This window comes from Mercenaria mercenaria, chromosome 4 (genome assembly GCF_021730395.1).
Source record: "Mercenaria mercenaria strain notata chromosome 4, MADL_Memer_1, whole genome shotgun sequence".
Lineage (NCBI taxonomy): Eukaryota > Metazoa > Mollusca > Bivalvia > Venerida > Veneridae > Mercenaria > Mercenaria mercenaria.
The window spans coordinates 98279373-98285417 of NC_069364.1; the positions used below are offsets into that span (position 1 = coordinate 98279373).

General features: G+C 31.6%; 1 long non-coding RNA gene across 1 annotated transcript; it reads right to left on the reverse strand.

The window, feature by feature from the left end:
• Positions 1 to 2771: 2771 nt before the first annotated feature.
• On the reverse strand, positions 2772 to 4609 carry LOC123553618 (uncharacterized). Its single transcript, XR_006686808.2, has 4 exons — positions 4429 to 4609; positions 3859 to 3920; positions 3163 to 3222; positions 2772 to 2827 (listed from the first exon to the last, which is right to left on the reverse strand). It is a non-coding gene; the product is annotated as an uncharacterized LOC123553618 (long non-coding RNA).
• Positions 4610 to 6045: the final 1436 nt, after the last annotated feature.

Here is a 6045-nt window from a genome sequence, read left to right on the forward strand (position 1 = left end):
CTCACTTTGTTTTGCATGCGAAATAAAATATAAAAATATTTCATTGTCATGGCAACAAAAGTGAAAATGTATGTTTCAAAGGTTAGAGTACTTTTACTGGAGAAAATGAGTAGAGACTGCACAATTTCGAAGAGGACCAAAAGAGCTGGTCTTATATCAATGGCAACAGAAACTAGATGTGTGTTCATAGGACACAGGTGTCCCCACTCCTGCCGCTGTAACATGGTTTAATGACTCAGGTTAAACAATTTTTAAGATGTTTGCAACACAAACTTTTAAGAACCTTATGTGTAGTTTTCACTTAGCTGGCCATAACTCTGGCCTAGCTGAGTAAATTCCTAAAGAGAACACTTCATAGGCTATAAAACAATCCTCTAATGTTTTATGATTCTAGGTCAAGTACATTTTAACATACATGTTTCACAAACTTTTTTATTTATTAAGTCTGGACAAGAAGTCTGGTCTTGTGTAGTGAAATAATGACTGTAGGTAAAATATTTTCGGAAGTACGCGCGACAAAACATTAAAATGACAATTTTTTCCTAGGTCAGGGGCCATAACCCCTACACGACTGAATGAATCCGGATGCGAAACCCCAGGTGCATAATTACACATGCTGACCAACATTCCTGTAAAGTTTTGTGACTCTACGTCAAATACTTTCGGAGCTAGGCGCGACACAACACTAAAATGACCAATTTTTACAAAGTCAGAGGCCATAACTCCTACACGACTGAATGACACGACTGAATGAATCCGGACGCGAAACCCCAGGTGCACAACTACACATGCTGACCAACATTCCTGTAAAGTTTTGTGTCTCTACGTCAAATACTTTTGGAGCTAGGCACGACATTCCCGAAAGGACGGACAAGAACAAATCTATATGCCCCTACCACTCATGGGGGGCACAAAAAGGACAAAATTATATGTCTCCCATGATGGCCTGTCCGTGGTGACTGGGCACGTAACTTGCATTTATTTTCAGTATGGTTTAAATTTAAACTTTGACCTATTTGCCAAACACTATAGTGGTCATCTACTGAACATGGGTATTCATGCTATAATGCTAGATGATCATAATAAGTGAAAGTGTTCTCAAGCTTATATAACCTGAATCACTCTTTATCTAATTGTCAGTGACCATTAACTTCGATCTATTGACCCCAAATTATTCATCTGTTATGATTTAAAGCCTGATGACCATGGGCAAAATTATCATTCAGCTTTCCATAATAAAATACTTCAGTCTTAGGATCACTGTGATATTGACATTTCACCTACCAGTCCCTTAAAGAAAGAGATCATCTACTAAACTACAGTGAATTTTGACAATCATAAGCTAAAGCATTCAGCTATTATTGATCAGTTACTGCTTTCAGTCTTCTGTGGTGCATAATCATAAATTCCATTTATTGCCTTGCCTTTCCAGTCAGTCATTGAAGGCCAAATATGAGATATGACAAAATGCTTACTATTACTTTAGAAAATAAATGCAGTGCATTTTCAGTTGTGTACACAACTGACATTAGAATTACCTGGCTATCTTACATGAAGTTAAAGAAAGGAAATATGGAGCTAGTTCCAGTCATAATTATGCAGCTTACTAGAAGACTCTAGACTGTATATATCAGCTTTTTTTCTCATAACAAATCACCATTCAAAAAATATATGTTTATCATATAGCTGCATCATACCTAATCAATATTATTGCCAGTAAGTATTAATTGATTTATATTTGTAAGGCCATACTATATTAATTGTTAGATTATCATCCACTCCCACTATATTTATGCCTCTCCTTACTATTTTTAGTTTCCAAGTTTTCAAGTTTCATGTATGGAAAATTTCTATAAAGAATGTTATAAATTATTAACTTTCAGTTATTACTGCTGCTTATAATCAAATCCATTTGATAAAAATAACTATTACAATTATGTCATATTTTCTTTTTAAATCCTCATTAAAGCAAAAATAAAATATCTGATCTGAAATTAAACAAAATCCTTCCCCTTCAATGTGAAGAAAATTTAATCTAGCAATTAATTTATGATAGTCCCAGATACAAGTTAGGAAAACTATACAATGTTATGTATATTCTGCTATTACATGAGCTTGTGAAAAGTAACTGCATAACTTTTCATCAGTATTGTTGCATTTATAATAACTTTTTGACAGATGATGGCCACAATCATTTTCATTTTTCAAAAAGCATGATATTTACACAGAAACAAAATTTATTACCATTTAACCTGACATATATTATATAACTACAAGCATTTTATATAAAATAATGATGTAGGAATGTGATAAATTAAACCGTTTGATAAATAATTAGTATTCATAAGTTATTAAAAACACTTGATTATCAAGAATTTAGAATTAGCATCCACACTGTAACTTAGACTGAAATGTAACACTGGTAGTCTCTTTCAACACTGTAACTATTACCCCCAAGTAAATGTTACAAACATGGATGTTGCACTTTAACATAAACATTAGTCACTTCTCAGTAAATGTGTATTGTGCAATTATTTATTCCAAGTCTGTAATTTCTGATGCTCCAGCATGCACCTCCAAATTCATTGTCCATGGCTGTTTTCAACCTAGATAGTATACCTAGAATGAAAGAAATAAAAAATATATTTCTGTGTGAAAAAAATGTAAACATTTTGAAATGTAGATGCAAATTACTAGAAAAAGACTTAGTGTCATGACTAATTGAAATGAAATATTCAATCATAAGGTTAAAAAGAGAAATCAAACATTCCAGTCCATAGAAATACAGCTTAGTCTTTCAACATTTTGGGAAGCTGTATACTCTGGTCTGTAATGTAATATATACCAACTTGATAAATTTTAATATATCCTTTTGAAATGAAGTTCCTGAAATATTGAATTTTGTTATGACATATATATTGAAAACTGTCTGCTTTTGTCATAGTTGATAGAAAATTGATTCTGAATCTTGTGCAGAAACAAATATATACATGAACTATCTTCTCATCTTTATAAAAATAAAAATGCAAGGTACAATCTGTGTGTACATCAGAGTATAATTAGTGTTTTGAAGTTTTATTTATCAGATCTTCAATAGGTAATTCAATTCCTCAGTCTGGTTTTGTAATTTTGTGAAAGGCAAGGAAAAGAGTTCTAAATTACCTTCTTATCATACTGGTTGTTTTGGGGCATTCAATGCTTCAAGACACACAGAAATACTCCCTGAAATAAAAAAAAAGTCAATTAATATTTTATGACATAACCAATATGCATAATTGTGTGATTCATCAATTAATTTAATTACAGAGGTCATATTCATAATGTTTCTCATATTTTAAATTAGAAAATATTTCAACTTCAGGTCTCTAACAAATCACTGAATATCTTAGATGAAAATAATCTTAGAAGCTTTATGAATATGACCTCAGGTTTGTAGATAAAAAGCCACAACATTGATTTAAAAGCAACTTTCTTGAATTAAAATGTAATGTTCTGGCAGGTACATGTTTATGACCGGCATTCCACAGCAGTTGAATTTTCATTGTGTCATGAGAACAAGTAAGTCACACACAACAACTATATTTTGGGTCTCAGTTGATCTGGTGTTACTCTTGCATAAATATGACAAGCATTTTCTTTTACTCTAGAAAATATAGGTCACAGAAATTTCAAAAATATCATGTGATACACTGCAACCCTGGATATACAGAATATATAATAGTTATTTTAAAGTGTTTATGCTTTCAGTAGAAACAAAGTAGATAAATGGTAAGAACTGTGGAGATTAACTTGGGAGGCCTATAATTATCATAAGAATAAGTGTGTAAGCAAAATTTTACAATTATCAAATAGACATACCTTTTGACCACTGACCAGTTGAAGGTAACTAAATAATCATCTCAATATTCATACTATTATATCTGAAATATAATACAAAACAAACACTGATTAGTGCAAGACATCACAATATATCAATAATAAGAAACTGCATTACTAACCTTTATAATTTCAATCATATTCTGTTGACCTTGAAGCTTTCTTTTACATCTGAAGGATTAATTGTCTCATTTGTGAAGGACACCAAAAAAAAAATTCCATATTTTAATCAATGAACAATATCTCATTCATTGCTTGTATTTGTCAAATTACTGCTTCATTAATTTCATATACAGTACATGTATTCAATGAGTACACACCATTCATCAGGTTGAATCAGAAAAATAATGCAAAATGTAAACACTGTCACTGTGTCAGTAGATTTTTTGTCTTCCTACTGCAAATTATTGTGAGTGTCACAGATAACATTAACAGTCTGTACCGTTGTGCCACTTGTGTGTCAATAATTCTGCTCCATTTCCATTGAAATAGAATCGAATGAATACTTCCCTAGTTAATTTAACACAACAAAATGACATTTTATCTACTTACCTTAAAATTCAACGTAGAAGGGTAAAATGTTGTAATAATTCCTAGATAAACAATCTACTTTCGTTTTCACATGCACATGTTGCCAGCGGCGCCACCTATAATATTGCCTGGCAACGAGAACCTGGCTTCAAGGGAGGCCACTCTTATACGTGAGAAAGGCCAGACAAATAATATCATTTTTCCAAAATTCATTTAGCAACCCTTGCTTCAGTTTCTGGTTAGGAAAATATTGAATAGAATTAACAAATGAAATAGCTGTTATAAATTGTTAACTGAAGAAAGGGTTGCTAATATGCGAATTCTGAGTCTGAAATGGCCGAATTCAGCAATTTTAACGCGAAATGCCTGTACCGGTCGTACTTTAAACTCATTTTACATCAATACTGGGAATGTGTTATTATTAAAAACGACACAGTTCGGTAGTTTAAAGTTTATTTTAGTGAAAACTGTCGGTTTTCAACACTGTCATCGATCTTATTATTTTTCAAAAATTGGGGGCCATCTGCCTATATAAATCCTACGTACGCCTTTGCTTAAATTAATCTATGCTGAAACAGACATCTCTGAAAACAAAATATTACTAAAACTGAACAACATGTTGAACTAAACTGTGACCAATAAACTTGTGTTATTCAAGTGGAAGCACATGAAAATATAATGTAAATACATATTTGAAGGAGGAATCTGTTTGTAACATACTTTACACATGTTACGTTACCATTCTAGTAATCTTGTTTTATTGTATCATTATTTTCTCAGAAAATGGTAGAGGAATATTTAGTTATCATGTTGTTAAATACTTCTACAAAACAGAACATTCTTTCTTCACTTTTGTCAACAAAGAAATCATCTGAAACAGCCATTACACATTCAATGTTCCTTTTTCTTTTCATTTTGAATTAATGCATCAATCTTTTTAATTATACTAATATCTGTTTCTTAAATATGTTGTTCTTTGATTTGATGGATTCAATATTATTGTCAGTACATTTTGAGTTGATTATATATTTTCATGTATATATTATGTATATATTAATAATGTTTACATCCCTGCTAACATTCATACACTGATAATAGGGTTACAATTTGGGGCTTCCGTTCATGGAAATCGTTTTAATGGAATATTTATCTCGTTTTGTGTTATTGTGAAGTGCATCAGTGCAGTTATTTACGTGAGAAATAAAGCATTTTGTTTTTTAGCTTTAGAAACATATGAGTTTTATTGAGATATGCATGGGTTTATTGATGAAATATTCACTGTTGAAAAACTGCACTGAACAAAACTTAAAAAAATGAAATTTCAGGTACTTCAAGTAATCTTTAAATTTAAACTTATAAAATTGGAAAAAGCAGGAAAGAATATGATATTAAGTCTGTGAAAACCAAATTGTTAGGAAAACAATCACATAAAACTATTCCAAACGGATAGAAAGATACTGAGTGCTGTATGAACGGCACTTCTGAGTTGCTGAAAACATTTTGCAATAGACTTTAAGAAGATCGTTTTGAAGCAAAGATTGCAACCAAGCAAATAAATAGCAAACTCAGTTGGATCATGGCTGTTTATGAGAGGTAAAGAAGTGTGAAAATCACCTAACGCTCGCTAGCACTGGCTTA